The sequence below is a fragment of the Anomaloglossus baeobatrachus genome, chromosome 1, assembly GCF_048569485.1.
Source record: "Anomaloglossus baeobatrachus isolate aAnoBae1 chromosome 1, aAnoBae1.hap1, whole genome shotgun sequence".
NCBI classification, from domain to species: Eukaryota; Metazoa; Chordata; class Amphibia; order Anura; family Aromobatidae; genus Anomaloglossus; species Anomaloglossus baeobatrachus.
The window spans coordinates 140668601-140689672 of NC_134353.1; the positions used below are offsets into that span (position 1 = coordinate 140668601).

Sequence of the window (21072 nt, forward strand, 5' to 3'; positions counted from 1 at the left end):
CCTCGGTGATGTCAGGTCAACTGGAAGTTGACATGACATCACTGGATCCCAGAGGTCATGGAGCCCGGGGGGGTGGGGGGGGTTACTTGATGGAGATGAGCGGACTGTGATAGCGCTGCTCAGTGGCAGAATTGGCTGAACAAGGTATTTAGAAAAAGCCTTCCCTATCAGTTTTAGGGCTTGTGCGCATGTTGCGTCGTGTCACTGCAGACATTTCTGCAGTGATTTGACAGCTCTTGTGCTATTCAAATCACTGCAGAAACACTGCGTCATGGATGCAGTGTGTCTGCCGAAAAAATGCCGATTTCATGCGCTCGGGATGCTGCCTCTCCCATAGACAGTGTGGGAGCTGCATTCAAAGCGCACGGAATAATTGACGTGCTGCATTTTTAAACGCAGTGATTTTGTCAAATTTTTGACACTCAAATCGCTGCGTTCAAAAGAGCATTGCACAGATTATGTACAATCTTCATAGATTGTGCTGGGGACGCAGGACGCTTACGCTGCGATGCTAAACGCTGCGTAAACGCATATAATTACGTAACGTGCGCACAAGCCCTTAGGCAATGTGCGCATGTTGCATAGTGTCCATGCTGACAAATCTGCAGCGATTTGGCAGTGAATGTGTGCTTCAAATCGTTGCAGATACACTGCGTAATGGATGCAGTGTGTCTGCAGAATAGATGCCGATTTTATCCGCTCAGGATGCTGCCTCTCCCATAGACAGAGTGGGAGCAGCATCCAAAGCGCACAAAATAAGGGACATGTTGCTTTTTTGAGCGCAGTGATTTGGATCAAAATTTCAGCATGCAGATTGCTGCGCTCTGAAACGCAACGTGCGGATGGATTATGCACAATCTTCATAGATTGTGCTGGGGACGCAGGATGCATGAGTTTATGTTGCAGTGAAATATGCAGCGTAAACGGATTAAATTACGCACGTGCGCACATAGCCTAACGGGGATGTGGCCACTATTGCAAAGTAGTGAACCACTCCTATAATTTGCTGACCTACATATGAGGAGCAATATCACAACTCAAAAAATAGCACGAAAAATGATATAGCAACTAAGAGCGCAAAATAAAATATCGGACTCATAATTTATGGGTCCACTGTCCTGCTCACAAGGCGAATACTGCCCCTAGTGCTGTATATAGGTATACACAACATCATATGAGTCACTGCAGAAAGGGTAGGAATGGAGACCTCTCCTAATGAATCCACTGAACTCAGACAATGGCCCTGATTCATGAATGTTGTTTCTCCACGTTTCTGGAATAATTTGCTCCTTTTTTTAGTGGCTTTTGTATTTGTGCTTTATTCTCTATATGTTTTACGCCACTTTTTAAGTCTTTTTATTTCCCACAAACTTTGTTTATTTAGTTGTTTTCCATTAACTCATGAAAGGCAACTTTTACCAAATGTGGCTTTATTTTATTTTTTTTTGCACATCTCACTTCAGTCCCTGGCAGGAGTAATGATTCTGGCAGAGTTTTTAATTTGGCGCATTTATTAACGAATATGAAGGTTTTCTAAGGGTTTATGACTTTTTAGCAAGAAAAAGACAGTTAAAGACAAAATCGAAAAGCATTTTTTATTTTGAGCCACATTCATGAACCTCTTGCTACATTTTGAGGAATTTGGCAAAAAAAATGTGTCAGTGAACACTACAAGACAAAAATAAATGAGAAGTGAATTCAAGAAATCGCAAATAAATTGGGGCGTACATGTAGAACGTCATTTGTCAGGGCTCTCGGTAGCCATTTTAGCTATTAGAATACATAGTAACTGAAGCATGCTGCTTTTCCATAAAACTGCATATAAGCCTGACTGACCCACAGTAACTTTTTGAGGTTTTTTTTTTTAATATATAGGAATAAATTGTATTTGGAGAAAGTGAACAGAAAAAGATGTGAATTTTCCGTGCAGGAATATATACACTAGGTGCTGCTTCCTCCGCCGATAACAGTTAGCACAGGTTTGCCAGACGTCCCCGCAGCACTCAGTGATAACATGCCGGCTGTCCGCAGCCTCCACTATGGAGCGCGCTGCATACTCTATCATTGATCACTAGTGGTGCCGGCAGCAGCATATCTGCTGAGAGGGAATGTCACATGTGTTTCATTTTAGATGTATTTATTAGATTATAGAGAGTATATAGACAAAGTGACGCTGCTGTTTTCTAAATGTTGTAGCTTTTTATTTTTAATTTCTAAATACTCCCCTGGGGCAGCCATATTGTGGGCACATGGGCAAGTGGTGAGGAGTGTCTTTGTTACATTGTAAAACTAACTATGGTGATGTGAAAATAAGCTTGACTAATATAATAAGCGTTGCACATATACTAATATGATAAACCTGCACACATTGAGTATTTCGTAAGTTTTTACCTCAGTATTTGTAGCCAAAACCAGGACTGGGTAGAAAAAAGCACAGAAGTGGTGCTCATGTTTCTATTATACTTTTCCTCTGGTTGTTCCACTCCTGGTATCTATATATATAATTGCCTTATTCTGTCTGTCTGTCTGTCTGTCTTGCTCCAAAATGACGTCATTACAGTGACAACCGTCGCATTGGCCGCTGGGCCCAGCCCGGCCCTGCCCCCCGCACGCATTGGCTGTTCGGCTTGGCCCGGCCCCGCCCCCGGACACTTTGCCAGCTCGGCCACGCCCCCCGCACACTTTGCCCGCTCGGCTCGGCCCAGCCATGCCCCCCCCACACTTTGCCCGCTCGGCCACGCTCCCCGCACACATTGGGCACCTATACACCTCCCCCAGGACTACTCCACCTATTAGACACCTCCCCCCAGGACTACTCCACCTATTAGACACCTCCCCCCAGGACTACTCCACCTATTAAACACCTCCCCCCAGGACTACTCCACCTATTAGACACCTCCCCCCAGGACTACTCCACCTATTAGACTCCTCTCCCCCCAGGACTACTACTCCTATTATACTCCTCTCCCCCAGGACTACTCCTCCTATTATACTCCTCTCTCCCCAGGACTACTCCACCTATTAGACACCTCCCCCCAGGACTACACCTATTAAACACCTCCCCCCCAGGACTACTCCACCTATTAGACACCTCCCCCCAGGACTACTCCACCTATTAGACACTTCCCCCCAGGACTCCTCCTATTAGACTCCTCTCCCCCCAGGACTACTACTCCTATTATACTCCTCTCCCCCAGGACTACTCCTCCTATTAGACTCCTCTCCCCCCAGGACTACTACTCCTATTATACTCCTCTCCCCCAGGACTACTCCTCCTAATAGACTCCTCCCCCCTCAGAACTACTCCTCCTATTAGACTCCTCCCCCCAGGACTACTGCTCCTATTAGACTCCTCTCCCCCCAGGACTACTACTCCTATTATCCTCCTCTCCCCCCAGGACTACTCCTCCTATTATCCTCCTCTCCCCCCAGGACTAATCCTCCTATTATATTCCTCTCCCCCCCCGGACTACTCCTCCTATTATCCTCCTCTCCCTCCAGGACTACTCCTCCTATTATCCTCCTCTCCCCCAGGACTACTTCTATTATACTCCTCTCCCCCCAGGACTACTCTGCCTATTATACTCCTCTCCCCCCAGGACTACTTCTATTATACTCCTCTCCCCCCAGGACTACTCCTATTATACTCGTCTCCCCCCCAGGACTACTCCTCCTATTATCCTCCTCTCCCGCCAGGACTACTCCTCCTATTATACTCCTCTCTCCCCAGGACTACTCCTCCAACACACACACACACACTGCACAAAACATACCTCCCCCCAAAACACACACACACGCGCACACACACACACACACAAACCGCGCAACACACACACAGCACCACACACACACAACGCTGCAGACACACAGCGCTCCACAAACAACGCAACACACACAATGCAACACACAAACAACACCGCTCTCACACACCCCCACACCCAGACAACACCCAGAACATATACAGCGCCCTACACAAACACTTGGCAACTACACACAACAACCTCTATATATATATATATATATATATATATATATATATAACAAAAATCATACATTAACTGCACAATATATTCTAGAATACCCGATGCGTTAGAATCGGCCCACCTTCTAGTTCTCTTATAAATACTGAGGTAAAAAGCTCCCCAAATACTCAATGTGTGCATGTGGCAGTTTCCTAAGGTTAAGGCTATGTGCGCACTTTGCATTTTTTCATGCATTTCAACAGCGTTTTGAACTGCAGCGTTTTAATGCCAAAATGCATGGGTTTTGATTTGCAAGCAAAGTCTATGGGAAATTGGGTTTTCTTGTGCGCACAATACTGTTAAAAACGCAGCGTTTCAGTTGCAGAAAATTTGTCAAAATCTATGCGTTTAAAGAAGCAGCATGTCAATTGTTTTTGCCATTTTGGCAGCGTTTTGCTAACATTAGAGATAATGAGAATTTTCAAAACGCATTCTAAATCAAAATCCTAGCATTTTACATGCTTTTTCATGCAGAAAACATGCTTTTTTGACAAAATAAACGCATGCTTATTTGACATTATATTAAGGGCAGGATATATCCCTTTACACACACACATAACTCGACAATTAAATTAATGAAAATCAATAATTTAACGTTATTTTATACATAAATATTAGAACACAGTTATTATTTTAATAAAATTAGCTATTTTGAGTATGATTTTACTCATGATAGTTATCATTTTTTTCCTTTTTTTTCATAGTGTTTGAATATTTAAACTTTATTTAGTAGTGTATTTAAATGTATTCAAAACGCATCTGACTTTAAGCAATGAAAAAGCAGGTAAAAGGCGGCCAAAACGCGGTATAAACGCAAGCGTATTTTTAGCGTTTTTGTGGTCAAAACCAAATCTGACAAAGACAATTTCTGCCAGAGGATGCGTTTAGAACTCCAACTAACTCAACGCAAAGTGCGCACATAGCCTAAGTTCCCATAATGAGTTTTTGGTGAGTTTTTGATGCTGTGTATTTTGGTTGCTTCAAGAAAGCAGTGTCTCATACTACGTCTCATATTACGTGCACACGGAGTATTTTTTGAGTTTTTTACCTCAGTGTTTGTTGTCAAAACCAGGAGTGGAACATTCAGAGGAAAAGTATATTAGAGACACGGGCACCACTGCTGCATTTATCACCCACTCCTGGTTATGGCTACAAATACTGAGGTAAAAAAGTCACTAAATATGGTAGTTAATGTGTACACGTTACTATAGATGTGGAAAACACACTAAAAACACATGTAATCCGCACATGAGTGCATCAATAAGGTTTCTTCAAAGCCAAATACCTGAAGGTATCAAAGAAGCTTTATTTAAAACATGACACACCAAAAAGAGTCAAAAAAACTTGTTCTTGGCAGGAAAAACTGTGCTAAAATATGCTTTTTAATATTTGTACACTTTGTATACGTTTTTCCCCCAGTGATTAGAATGGGTGAAAACGCTTCAAAAACACTAAAATAGGGGTGGACAATTAAATTTCTCATGGGGCCACATGAGAACTTGGGATCCTTATAGAGGGCCGGACTAATATAATTAACTCAATTCTACCCAATACTTGTGTGTGTGTGTGTATATATATATATATATATATATATATACAGTATTGGGTAGAATTGAGTTAATTATATTAGTCCGGCCCTCTATAAGGCCCTCTATAATTTATATATATAAATATACACACACACTACATCACTATATACTGCACCTGTAATAAATGGCATCACTATATACTGCACCTGTAATAAATGGCATCACTATATACTGCCCCTGTAATACATTACATCACTATATACTGCACCTGTAATACATTACATCACTATATACTGCACCTGTAATACATTACATCACTATATACTGCACCTGTAATATATTACATCATTATATACTGCACCTGTAATATATTACATCACTATATACTGCACCTGTAATATATTACATCACTATATACTGCACCTGTAAAACTACATCATTACATTCTCATATACTACATCACTACACCCCAAATATTACACCAGTTACCCCCGCAATTGTCCCCCCCTCAGGTTATTAGTGACCACTCACCTCTCCCTCCTCAGGCACCTACGTACGGGTCCACCGCTGAGCTGCTGCTTCCCTTGTACGGGCCCTGGCTGTGCCGCTGCTGTTCTTGTACGGATGGGCCCCCGCCGCTGCTTTTCTCTGTACAGGCACCAGCTGGTGCCCGGCACCTTTCTCTGTGACACACGCGTGCCCTAATGTCGTCAGTACAGCGCGCGTGTGTCATTTGAAAAGTTCCTGCCCGGCAGGAGAAGCAGCACCACGTCTCCAACTCTGATCTAATGGGCGGGCTGGTCACAGACAGTAGGCGGGTCGGATGTGGTCCGTGGGCCGCCCCTTGCCCAGGTCTGCACTAAAAGAATTGACGTGCTGCAGATCTGAAACAGCTTCACATCTGCAATGAAAAAATAAGCAACATGTCCATGAAATGTCATACATCTCATCCACTTTGCTGGTACAGTAGAACGCTGCATTTTTTTGCAGCAAAAATGACTGTGAAAAATGCAGCAAACTTGCAACATAAGAACATACCCTAAAGGCCCCGTCACACTAAGCAACATCGCTAGCAACATCGCTGCTAACAAACAACTTTTGTGACGTTGCTAGCGATGTTGCTGTGTGTGACATCCAGCAACAACCCGGCCCCTGCTGTGAGGTCGTTGGTTGTTGCTGAATGTCCTGGGCCATTTTTTAGTTGTTGCTGTCCCGCTGTGAAGCACAGATCGCTGTGTGTGACAGCGAGACAGCAACAACTAAATGTGCAGGCAGCAGGACCCGGCTTCTGCGGAGGCTGGTAACCACAGTAAACATCGGGTAACCAAGAAGCCCTGTCCTTGGTTACCCGATATTTACCTTTGTTACCAGCCTCCGCCGCTCTCACTGTCAGTGCCGGCTCCTGCTCTGTGCACATGTAGCTGCAGGACACATCGGGTTAATTAACCCGATGTGTGCTGTAGCTAGGAGAGCAGGGAGCCAGCGCTAAGCATTGTGCGCTGCTCCCTGCTCTCTGCACGTGTAGCTCCGTGCGCTGGTAACCAAGGTAAATATCGGGTTGGTTACCCGATATTTACCTTAGTTACCAAGCGCAGCATCTTCCACGCGGCGCTGGGGGCTTGTCACTGGTTGCTGGTGAGCTCACCAGCAACTCGTGTAGCGACGCTCCAGCGATCCCTGCCAGGTCAGGTTGCTGGTGGGGTCGCTGGAGCGTCGCAGTGTGACATCTCACCAGCAACCTCCTAGCAACTTACCAGCGATCCCTATCGTTGTTGGGATCGCTGGTAAGTTGCTTAGTGTGACTGGACCTTAAGGCTATGTGCCCAAGGGACAATGTATCCGCGGATATATCCGCAGGTACATCCGCAGGTTTCCGCAGCTGATCCCCGGAATCTGCAGCTATCCATTGCTGTGGGATTCCAGCGAAATATCTGCGGTAAACCTGCGGACATTCGTGCGACTTACCTGCGGAAGTCCCGGCCTCTCTCTCCATATTGGAGGGCCGGGAATTCCGCAGATATTTCCGCACGAATAATTGACATGCAGTTATGTGCGGCTGCGGGACATCCGCAGCATATTCCGCAGCCGCGCATACCGCAGCATGGACACAGCACTCCCCATGTCCCATATGATAACATGGGGAGTGTCAGTACTTGCTAAAACCTGCGGATTTATCAAGAAAATGCAGATAAATCCACAGGTTTTCCTCGGCAAAATCTTCGAATACATTGTCCCGTGGGCACATAGCCTAAAGGCCACTTTGCACGCTTCAATCTCGCTAGCAAGATCGCTAGCGTGCGTAGCCGCCCCTTTCGTTTGTGCGTCACGGGCAAATCGCTGCCCGTGTCGCACAAGATCGCTCGGACCCGTCACACATACTTACCTGCCTAGCGAAGTCGCTGTGACCGGCGAAAAGCCTCCTTTCTAAGCGGGTGGTTCGTTCGGTGTCACAGCGACGTCACTAAGCGGCCGCCCAATCAAAGCGGAGGGGGCGGAGATGAGCTGGACGAACATCCCGCCCACCTCCTTCCTTCCTCATTGCGGGCGGCCTCAGGTACGGTGAGGTTCCTCGTTCCTGCGGTGTCACACATAGCGATGTGTGCTGCTGCAGGAACGACGAACAACCTGCGTCCTGCAACAGCAACGATATATTGGAACTGGACAGCGTGTTAACGAGCAACGATAAGGTGAGTATTATCGCTCGTTAGCGGTCGCTCGTACGTGTCACACGCAACAAAGACGTCGCTAACGAGAGTGGATGTGCGTCACAAATTCCGTGACCCCAACGACATCGAGTTAGCGATGTCGTTGCGTGTAAAGAGGCCAGAAGTGTTCCCAGGTGACCTAGATGTGATATCTCTGGACATCATCTATGCTTGCATATGGAGCTGAAAATCATTTTTGTGGTTGGGTTTCATTAAACATTGTCCAGTTTGCCTAAGGCCACATGCACACATTTAGTATTTGGTTAGTTTTTTACCTCAGTATTTATAAGAGAAATCCAGGAGTGAAACAATCAGAGGAAAAGTATAAGGCTGGGGCCACACGGAGATTACTGCGATCCCCTCGCATGACACTCGGCTCATGCTGGCAGTACAGAGCCGAGTGTCATGCAAGTGTCCCTGCAACTGAGGTCCGATCGTGCTTGCGGGCCGGCACTAAGGAGGGGCGGTCCGGCGCTGAGAAGGGGAGGGAGAGATTTATCTCCCTCTCTCTTCCGTAGGAAAGTTTAAGAGTTTGTCTTTGGGCTCGCTTACTTTAGTGTATAAATCGGACAAGTGCGATGCGAAAAAAATCTCTTGAATTTGGGCCAATGTTAGTCAGTGATGCAGAGCAGAGCTGCGATTTTTTTCTCAAGCCAATTCAGCACGAGAATACAATCACAGCATGCTTCAAGTGCCGCCTTGAGTCTGCTCCGTACACCTGGTTTTGATTTGTGCCGTACATGTACTGCAGATGTCGTGAAGGGTATAATGGTGGTCTGTTAGGATTCCCCGACTTTTGCTTGAAATCAGGTCTGGCAAAGCCATCACTACTCCGTTTATAATGTAAGAAACTAAACTGGTCTGAGCAGAGCCTAAAGCGGGCTTTACACGCTACGACATCGCTCAAGTGATCTCGTTGGGGTCACAGAATTTGTGACGCACATCCGGTCGCTTTAGTGATGCTGCTGCGTGTGACACCTATTAACGATTTTGCATCGTCGCAAAAACGTGCAAAATCGCTCATCGGTGACATGGGGGTCCATTCTCAAATATCGTTACTGCAGCAGTAACGAAGTTGTTCCTCGTTCCTGCGGCAGCACACATCGCTCCGTGTGACACCTCAGGAACGAGGAAGCTCACCTTACCTGCGTCCCGACCACAATGCGGAAGGAAGGAGGTGGGTGGGATGTTACGTCCCGCTCATCTCCGCTCCTCCGCTTCTATTGGGCGGCGGTTCAGTGACGCTGCTGTGACATCGCTGTGACGTTGAACGAACTGCCCCCTTAGAAAGGAGGCGGTTCGCCGGTCACAGCGACATCACAGGGAAGGTAAGTCCGTGTGACGGGTCCGGGCGATGTTGTGTGACACGGGCAGAGATTTGCCCGTGTCGCACAACCGATGGGGGCGGGTACGCACGCTGGCGATATCGGTACCGATATTGCAGTGTGTAAAGCGGCCTTTAGGCTAAGTTCAAATTCTGTTGGCAAAAAATTCTACAGACCCAACTTTATTGTCCATTTTTAAATAACTTGATTTCAGCTGGATCGTTTTTTTTACTTTGAAGTCTATGGAAAGCAGATTAATAGGTAATTAAACATCCGTTTTTCTTTCATTTGTATGGGATCCATGTTTTGCTCACTAGATCAGTTTCAAATAGAAGATAAATAAGAATCCGTTAATGGATCTGTTTTCCACTGACACCATTGTAAAAAAATAACAAATAAAGCTAAAATCAATTATTTAAAAACCGACAAAAAGTTGGGTATGCAGAACTTTTTATGGCAAGGGATTGCTGCTAGATCTGTTCTAAGGGCTCAGTTCCACTTGCGCAGAGCTTCCAATGCGAGAGCATCGGAAATTATATGCTGCGTTGGTGAGCCGAGGGTCACGCGATTGTGATTTGATATTGAGATCGGATCACAGCTGGAGAGGGGGAGGAAACACTTTTTCCCTCTCCTCTGCAGCCTGTCTATGTGTACATCACACTGCGGTCGGCTGACATGCGAGTGCAGTGTGATGTTTCACATGCTCCCATAGACTTCTTTAGTGGTGCGTGAGCCGAGACTCGCTGCCAAATGCAGCATGCTGCAATTAATTTCTCATGCTAACATGGAATGAGAAATCAATCGCAGACGGACACTGCCCCATAGTTTTGAACTGGTGCGATCGCAGTCTGATGTTTTATCGGATTGCACTCGCCCCTGCAAAACGCAAGTGGAACTGAGGTCTACCAGATGATTACTGGATGTGAAATTAGCCTTACAAACCAGTTAGAAATACCTTGGGGCAGCGTATTCTGCATGCTATGGAGCAGCTGCTTTGTGAGTATTTCCCTGGAGGGGCTTTGGCGTGTGTTATGGACCTTTTTTATACTAGTTTTCTGTTCACTTTTTTGTTTCTGTCGCATTATACTTTGTTATACTATTGTTATGGTTCAGTTTAGTGTTATATTTCTCAAATACAAAACATACCGTCTCCTGGTGTCACACCAGTATTTCATTTTATACCCACCTCATATGTGCTGGCCACGATATCAGGGAGAAGAAGAGCAAAGTTACTCTCTCTGCTGACCAGGAATTGTCTGTAAACAGGACTGTCAGTGTGGTGATGCATTAGCCTCTCCCTTGTGACTGTCATCTGGCAGCGTTGATCCATGCTCATTACAGGGAAACATGCCTGTTTGGCAGATAATGGTGAGGAATATGTGAAAATCCCTTTTTAAATATACAAAACCTAGAGATACAGAACATTTTTATCAGGATTTAGTATATCACTTTTGGGTCAGTAAGCACTTTATAATACTTACCTAACGGTCGCGCTGTGGGCCTTATGGGCGTCTCTGTTGTCCGGTGCCGGCACCTCCTCTTTCGGCTCAGGAAAGGACCTGAATGCCAGCGAGTGTGTATGACGTCGGACCCGTCATGCACTGCAGCTAGAGAAGAAGGAGAACAAAGATGGCCAAAAGAGGCGGCGCCGGCACCAGAGAACGGAGACGCCCATAAGGCCCACAGCGCGACCGTTATATAAGTATTATAAAGTGTTTTTTATGTTATACCCCCGGCCTGGGTTCTTACAGTATATACAGCATGTTAGAATGCTGTATATAAGAGTCCGGTGGTGGTGGCCGCAGCTTAAAGCCAAAAAAGTGGTGACAGGTTCCCTTTAAAATACAGAGAAGTGAGATTTACTGATCAAAAAAAGTTTTAAAAGTTTTGTTTCTCTACTTTTAAGGGGTTGACCAAGATTTTTTTTAAGAGGCCTAAGAGCTGAAAATATGTTAAAAGCAACCTGTCATGTAAAAAAAAACAACAACAAAAAACGCTAAACTGCACTGTACGGACGCAATGCTGAGCTGGCTTTCAGTCAGTATCGGGATCATCGTAACAGCTGTGACTATGCACAAAACAGTGACTGAAACCCCATCGGCCGCGACTCTATGACTGAAAGCCCGAGGCTGCAGGGATGAATAAAATCAATTTCCTCCCAGCAGCCAGGTTCTTAGTGCGACTGCTGCATGGCGTCAAAATGCTATTAACCTGCAGATTAGAGCAGAGCCGAGCTTACTACATATATAAGGGCGCAGATAAGGGAACAGAACCAATCTTATTACATAAATATAGTACCAGAACTGAGCCTACTACATAGATGTAGGAACAGAACCGAGCTTACTGTGTAAATAGAGTACCAGAACTGAGCCTACTGCATAGATATGGGAACAGAACCAAGCTTACTACAAAAATTCAAGAGCAAACTAATCCTACTTCATAAATACAGTAACAGAACTCAGCCTACAACATAGCTACTGTATGGGAACATAACCGAGCTTACTCTATATCTACAGTACCAGAACTGAGCTTACTACATAGATATGGAAACAGAACCAAGCTTACTTCATTAATATGGGAATAAAACCGAGCTTACAACATAAATACAGTACTAGAAATGAGCCTACTACATAGATATGGGAACAGAACCGAGCTTAAAACATAAATACAGTACCAGAACTGAGCCTACTACATAGATATATGAACAGAACTGAGTCTACTACATAGATATAGTACCAGAACTTAGATTACGGCATAGATATGGGAACAAAACCAAGCGTACTATATAAATATAAGAGCAGAACTAAGCCTACTGCATAATTACAGTAACAGAACTCAGTCTACTACATAGCTACTGTATGGAAACATAGAACTGAGTTTACTGTATAGATATGGGAACAGAACTGAGCTTACTACATAAACGCAGTACCAGAACTAACTTACTACATATGTAGTCATGGCCAAAAGTGTTGGCACCCTTGAAATTGTTCCAAAAAGTGAAGTATTTCTCCCAGAAAATTATTGCAAATACACGTTTTGTTATACACATGTTTATTTCCTTTGTGTGTATTGGAACAACACAAAAAATAAACAGAGAAAAAAAGGCAGATTTGACATAATTTCACAGAAAAAAAACAAAATGGGCTTGAAATAATTGTTGGCAAATTCTGTATAATATTCAGTTGCACCCCTATTGGAATAAAAACTGCAAACAATTGCTTCCTATAACCATCAACAAGCTCCAGGTCTCTCATATTTGAAGGCGCCTTCTCCCAACAGCAATTTTAAGATCTCTCCACAGAGGTTCAGTGGGATTTAGATCTGAACTCATTGACATAATAGGTAGACCACAACTATGAAAGACAAAATAAGGAAGCAAATCCAGAATTTGGCAAGATGTTTTTTGCAAATATGGTGGAAAATAAGTATTTAATCATCTAAAAACATGCAAGATTGCTGGCTCTCACAGACATGTAACTTCTTTAAGAGGCTCCTCTGTCCTGTAATAATGGCACCTGTTTGAACTTGTTATCAGTATAATAGACACCCGTCCACAACCTCAGACACACTCCAAACTCCACTATGGTGAAGACCAAAGAGTTGTTGAAGGACACCAGAAATTGTAGCCCTGCACCAGGCTGGGAAGACTTTATCTACAATAAGCAAGCAGCTTAGTATGATGAAATCAACTGTGGGAGCAATAATAAGAAAATGGAAAACATACAAGACCACTGATAATCTCCCTCTATCTGGGGCTTCATGCAATATCTCTCCCTGTGAGTCAAATTCCCAGAACCACATGGGGGGACCTAGTGAATGACCTGCATAGAGCTGGGACAACCGTAACAAAGGCTACCATCAGTAACATACTATGCCGCCAGGGACTCAGATCCTGCAGTGCCAGATGTGTTCCCATGCTTAAGCCAGTACATGCCTGGGCCCGTCTGAAGTTTGCTAGAGAGCATTTGGATTATCCAGAAGAGTATTGGGAGAATGTCATATGGTCTGATGAAACCAAAGTTGAACTGTTTGGTAGAAACACAACTCGTGATGTTTGCAGGAGACAGAATGCTGAATTGCTTCCAAAGAACACCATACCTACTGTGAAACATGTGAGCAAGGATGGTTGACCTTAGGGAGATCAACATCCACCACTGCGGAGACACCATCACGTGTTTCTCAACGCAGTGATTCTAGAGCAATGCACCCTGGGAAAAATATGGCTGTCTGTGGATGGATACCATGTTTGGCATAGGTGGTCTCCTTGACTGGAGACTGCCCTTCCCGTGGTTGTTCCTTCCCGGTGAAAGACCTGGCTAGTTTCCTGCCAGCGTTGAGAAACATGTGATGGTGTCTCCGCAGGCCTTCTTGCTTTGAATACTGTGAAACATGGGGGTGGCTGTTTCTCTGCAAAGGGACCAGGATGACTGATCTGTGTACATTAAAGAATGAATAGGACCATGTATCGTGAGATTTTGAGTGCAAACCTCCTATCATCAGCAAGGGCATTGAAGATGAAACTGGATATTTCAGCATGATAATGATCCCAAGCACACTGCCAGGGCAACGAAGGAGTAGCTTCGTAAGAAGCATATGAACTTCCTGCTGTGGCCTAGCCAGTCTCCAGATCTCTACCCCATTGAAAACCTTTGGAGGGAGTTGCAAGTCCTTGTTACGCAGCGACAGGCCCAAAACATCACTGCTCTAGAGGAGATCTACATGGAGGAATGGCCCAACATACCACCAATAGTGTGTGCCAACCTTATGAAGCCTTACAGAAAACGTTTGACCTCTGTCATTGCCAACAAAGAATATATAACAAAATATTGAGATAAACTTTTGTTATTGACCAAATACTTATTTTCCACCAGAATTTGCAAATAAAATCTTGCCAAATCAGACAGGGTGATTTTTTTGGATTTGTTTTCTCATTTTGTCTCTCATAGTTGTGGTCTACTTATGATGTCACTTACAGGCCTCTCTCATCTTTTTAAGTGGGAGAACTTGCACAATTGGTGGCTGACTACATACTTTTTTCCCCACTGTATATCTCTATATATATCTCTCACTGCTTCTCCTCACTGCTGGGGATATCGCTCCAAATCCTGGTCCTCCTCACCACATCCCTATTGTCACTTCAAAACCTCATCCACAACCCATCCACCCAACCCCCGCTCATCCAGTCCCACTAACAGGAGCACTATGGAACGCTCGCTCTGTCTGCAACAAACTATCCTACATTCATGATCTTTTCATCACTAATAAACTTTCCATTCTTGCCATCACAGAAACCTGGCTCACCCCCTCTGACACAGCCTCTCCTGCTGCACTTTCTTATGGTGGTCTCCAACTCTCTCACACCCCCCGCCCCACTAACAAGCATGGTGGAGGAGTTGGTTTGCTCCTGTCCGACCAATGCTGCTTTACACCAATTACACTTCCACCCTCTGTTACTCTTCCCTCTTTTGAGGTGCACTCCGTACGCATCTACGCCCCCTCCAACCTTCAACTGGCTGTCATTTACCGCCCTCCAGGGCCAGCCACTGCCTTTTTTGACCATTTCACCACCTGGCTACTACATTTCCTTTCCACCGACATCCCCACCATCATCATGGGTGATTTCAATATCCCCATTGACACTTCCCACTCATCTGTCTCCAAACTTCTAACACTCGCTTCCTCCTTCGGCCTCACCCAATGGTCTTCTGCAGCTACTCACAAAGATGGCCACACGCTGGACCTCATCTTCACTCGCCTCTGTTCCCTATCTAACCTCTCTAATTCACCTCTCCCCCTGTCTGACCACAACCTACTCACATTCTCTTCCCTCTCTTTGCCAGGTACGCAACCCCCCCTCCACAAACTTTCACACCCTTGCAGAAATATCAAACACCTTGATTTACACGCACTTTCACAGTCCCTTCTTCCTCTCACAGACATTGCTTTTTTACACGACGTAGATGCTGCTGCAACTTTATACAACACTACAATCTCTGCAGCTCTCGAATCAGCTGCCCCCCTCACACACACTAAAACCCGCACAATCAACAGGCAACCCTGGCACACAAGTCAGACTAAACAACTGAGACGGGCTTCCAGAATTGCTGAGCACAGATGGAAGAAGTCTCATTCCACTGAGTACTTCATTGCATATAAAGAGTCCCTCACCACCTTCAAGTCCACACTCACTGCTGCAAAACAAACCTACTTCTCATCCCTCATATATTCTCTCTCTCACAACCCTAAACAGCTATTCAACACTTTCAATTCTCTCCTCCGTCCTCCAGCACCACCTCCCTCTCCTCTCATCTCAGCTGAAGACTTTGCCTCTTTCTTCAAGCAGAAGATTGACAACATCATAGCAAGCTTTGGCCCACAATCACCACAGCCCCTCATCATCGCTACTCAGCCCTCGTCCTCCAAATCCAGCTTCTCCACCATGACAGAAAACAATCTTTCCACTCTACTCTCAAGATCGCATCTAACCACCTGTGCACTTGACCCGCTCCCATCGCACCTCATCCCCATCATTACCGCAGTCCTCATCCCAGCCCTAACCCATCTCTTCAACCTATCACTAACAAGTGGTGTATTCCCCTCATGCTTTAAACATGCCTCCATTACACCCATCCTCAAAAAGCCCTCCCTTGACCCATCCTCTGTGTCAAACTATCGCCCCATATCCCTTCTCCCCTATGCCTCAAAACTACTGAAACAGCATGTCCATCTTGAATTGTCCTCATACCTCTCCTCCTGCTCCCTCTTTGACCGGCTACAATCTGGCTTCCGATCTCAACACTCTACTGAAACTGCCCTAACCAAAGTCACAAATGATCTACTAACCGCCAAAGCCAAGCGACACTACTCTATCCTCCTCCTACTGGACCTGTCCTCTGCCTTCGACACAGTAGACGATTCCCTCCTACTACAGATTCTCTCATCTCTGGGCATCACAGACTTGGCCCTATCTTGGATCTCCTTATACCTAACCGACCGAACTTTCAGCGTCTCCCATTCTCACACCACTTGCTCATCTCACCCCCTATCTGTTGGTGTCCCCCAAGGCTCAGTTCTTGGACCCCTGCTGTTCTCCATCTAGTCCTTCGGCCTGGGACAGCTCATAGAGTCCCACGGCTTTCAGTATCATCTCTACGCTGATGATACGCAGATCTGCCTCTCTGGACCTGACATTACCTCTCTACTAACCAAAATCCCACAATGTCTGTCTGCTATTTCATCCTTCTTCTCTGCGCGATTCCTAAAGCTTAACATGGACAAAACAGAATTCATTATCTTTCCTCCTCCTCACTCATCCCCTCCAAGAAGCCTTTCCATCAAACTTGATGGTTGCTCGCTCTCCCCAGTCTCACAAGCTCGTTGCCTTGGAGTAACCCTCGACTCTCTTCCTCGGCTCTATCCTTCAAGCCACACATCCAAGCCCTCTTTACGTCATCCAGACTACATCTCAAAAATATCTCCCGGATCCGTGCTTTCCTTAACCAAGATTCAGCAAAAACATTAGTGCATGCCCTCATCATCTCCCGCCTCGATTACTGCAATCTCCTGCTCTCTGGTCTCCCTTCCAACACTCTTGCACCCCTCCAATCTATCCTAAACTCTGCGGCCCACTTAATCCACCTATTCCCCAGCCTCGCCACTCTGCCAATCCCTTCACTGGCTTCCCATCACCCAACGACTCCAGTTCAAAACATTAATCATGACATACAAAGCCATCCACAACCTGTCTCCTCCTTACATCTGTGACCTAGTCTCCCGCTACCTACTCGCACGCAACCTCAGATCCTCACAAGATCTCCTTCTCTACTCCTCTCTTATCTCCTCTTCCCACAATCGCGTACAAGATTTCTCCCGTGCCTCCCCCATACTCTGGAACGCTCTACCACAGCACATCAGACTCTCCCCTACCATGGAAAGCTTCAAGAGGAAACTCAAGACTCATCTCTTCCAACAAGCCTACAACCTACAATAACCCTCAGTCCAGTACACCACTGCACAACCAGCTCTGTCCTTACCTATTGTACCATCACCCATTCCCTATAGACTGTGAGCCCTCACGGGCAGCGTCCTCTCTCCTCCTATACCAGTTAATGATTATTGTACATATACCCTCTTTCACTGTAAAGTGCCATGGAATAAATGGCGCTATAAAAATAAATAATAATAATAATAATATGCAGGGACCTAATTTAAAATGCCTCTATCTGGGTTAAAAACCTACATGTCTGGGGAGCTAGGCTCCAGCTACAAAGTGGAATGAACACAGCCTGGTTACAGGGCAGAGTGCTCAATCATAAAGAAATTCACTGCAAATATATTAAAAAGACTGACCCACACATCCAACAAGTGTGAACATGTGTTTTTAACCCAGATTCATTTCAAATCAAGCATGTCAAACAGATGCTTGGATTGAAATCTGGGCAATTTGAAGGCAAAGTCAAGATTTGTCCTATCCCTCGAAGTATTCCTTATGAATTTCTGCAGTGCGACATTATCTTCAGAAAAAGACCACTTTGATTAGGGAATACCGCTGCTATGACAGAGTGTACGTGATCTGTGCAATGTCAAGGTACGAGGGGCTGCTGATAAGCCTTTGGCTTTGTGATCTTTTTTTTGTTTCTATGGTAACAAATGTAACATCACATGAAAGCCTTATGTGTCTAATACAGTGGTGCCTTGCTTAACGAGAAAAATCCGTTCTGGGACTGTGCTTGTTAATCAAGGTACTCGTTCAGCAGAGCAAGATTTCCCATAGGAAATCATAGCAATGCTGACGATCCGTTCCACAACTTCTAAAATGTCCCATCCTGGTCCCCTATTCTATCATTCCACACATGCACAAACACATACAAACGCATACAAACACACACAAACTCACACAAACACACATGAACACACACACACGCACATATTATATGCTCACCTTACCTTCCGTTCCATCGCCGGTCTCCTGGGACTTGCTGTTCTCTGGTACGGGGCCGGGCTGTGTAACGCGTTACCATAACGACGAGGCAGGAAGTTACCAGCCAGATCGCTGACGTCAAAGGCAGAGCCGCTTGCCTCTGATTGGCCAGCGCTCTGCCTTTCATTAGCGATGACTGGAAGTTCCTCCCTCGTCGCTATGGATGCAGATACACAGCGTGGACTGGAGCGGAGCGGCGCACTACAGCACCCAGGAGGCCGGCGATGAAATGAAAGGTAAACATATTATGTTATATTATATGCTCACTTTACCTTCCGTTCCATCGCAGGCCTCCTGGGTCTTGTAGTTCACCACGAGGACGTCGCGATGTACCCGGGAACTACAAGAACCATGAGACCGGCGGTGGAACGGAAGGTAAGGTGAGCATAATACTGTATGTGTGTGCGTGCGTGTGTGTTTGTGTGTGTTTGTGCGTGCATGTGTGTGTTTGTGTGGACTGCAAGTGCGGGTCAGAGCGCGGTGGATGGACGGAACCGGAAGTGTGTGCGGTGAGAATTTCGCTCGTACAGCAAAGCTTTCTCGTAAAGCGGGTTACAAATTTACAGAAAGCTTTGCTTGTTAAGTGAAATTCTCGTTAAGAGGGTTACTCGTTAAGCGAGGTACCACTGTATATGTTTTCAATATTTTGTGTTTGTTGCTTATGGCAACAGTGTTCTACGCACGCAGGAAAACAAAGTGGCGGAGTCTAATGCGAAATTCACAGCAACTGAGAGCAGAGGAGTGATATACTTCTTGTTTCCACAAAGGATATTGATGGTGCTGTGTCACAGATATTGGAGGATCAATGTCCTTCATATTCTACAGTTAAGAACAGGGTTGCCAAATTTAAAACGGGCTATTTCAGCACCAATGATGAGGAACGTCCTGGACGACCGAGAGTGGTTGTTGTTAAAAGAGATTGTTAATGCTGTGTACAACCTCATACTGGAGAATCAACAAATTTCAGCTAAAGCAAAAGCAATTAGCATGGGTATTTCCCGTGAACGTGTTTGTGTCATTATCCATAAACATTTGGACATGAGGAAGCTATCTGCAAAGTGGGTCCCCAAATGTTTGACAACAGATCATAGAAGCATTCGAGTGAAAACTTCCAAGTCCATTTGTCAGCGTTTCCGGATTGATAAGTCCTGGATCGACTCGTCACTATGGATGAAACCTGGATTTATTTGTATGACCCTGAATAAAAGGAGCAGTCAAAAAAGTGGAGGCATAGTGGCTAAAGTGATGGTGTCTGTGTTCTGGGATAAGTAGGGCGTGCTGCTAGTGGACTACCTTCAAAAGGGTTCCACCATCAATGCAAGGTATTACATTAAACTTTTGGACCAAGTGAAGGCAGCTCTGAAGGCCAAAAGGCGCGGCAATCTGTCCAAAGGAATCTTGTTCCTGAAAGACAACGCCTCCGCTCACACTGCAGAAGCGACCACGGCAAAACTGGCAGAGCTGGGCTTCCAGCTGGTTGACCACCCACCTTATTCACCAAATCTAGCTCCCTCCAACTATCATCTGAAGAAACACCTCAAAGGTACCAAATTTCACACCATTTCTGATGCAATGGCTGCTACGGATGTCTGGTTTGAGGCACAACCAAACTCCTTCTTTTTGTGAGGCTTAGAGAACTTTGAATACCGATGTAAGAAGTGTGTTGACATCAGTGGAGAGTATGTGGAATAAATGTAAAGTTTCATCATTCTATCTCGTTTCTTTCTGGGTAAAGCCAAAGACTTATTAGCAACCCCTCATAAGGGGTGTATGTTGGAGTAAAATCTACATAAACTCCAGGACCCATGGTTTCTCAGCAGTACATTGCACACAGCAAATTGCCTCTGTATAGTTTGTCATTTTCTGTATAGTGCATTCTGACACCATCCCTCTCTACGAGTGATCCACATAATGTCAAAGGTAATATGATCCATCACATCAGATCTTCTATCTCCATTGATCCGCTGCCCAGTTCTGATGCTCACATGCCCATTTATTGATGATTTCAGCAGTGGACAGGGTCAGCATGGGCACTATGATCGGTCTCCCCATGTGCAATGATATTTCTCTATAATAGGGAGCAGTAACTTTCTCAGCAGTTCGTGCAACATATAGCTTTCTGTTGTAATATTGGACCAGACGGGTTATCCCTGACTTCCCACATACCAAGAGCGCGGATTCCCATGACCATGGCATCAGTTCACTGGTTATTCTTTTTTTGACTCCTTGATAGGCACCAAACACTGCTCACTGAATATACCCCAGAAGAGGTTAGAGCTGTACTCTTAGGCGGGCTTTGCACACTACGATATCGCAGGTGCGATGTCGGTGGGGTCAAATTGAAAATGACGCACTTCCGGCATCGCATGCGACATCATAGTGTGTAAAGGCTTGATGATACGATTAACGAGCGCAAAAGCGTCGTAATCGTATCATCGGTGCAGCGTCGGCGTAATCCATAATTACGCTGACGCGACAGTCCGATGTTGTTCCTCGCTCCTGTGGCAGCAC

At 45.4% G+C, this 21072-nt stretch overlaps 1 protein-coding gene across 2 annotated transcripts in view; it reads left to right on the forward strand.

Moving 5' to 3' along the window:
- Positions 1-21072, forward strand: part of ZDHHC2 (zDHHC palmitoyltransferase 2) — a 177756-nt gene that overhangs the window by 70310 nt on the left and 86374 nt on the right. The window lies entirely within an intron of this gene.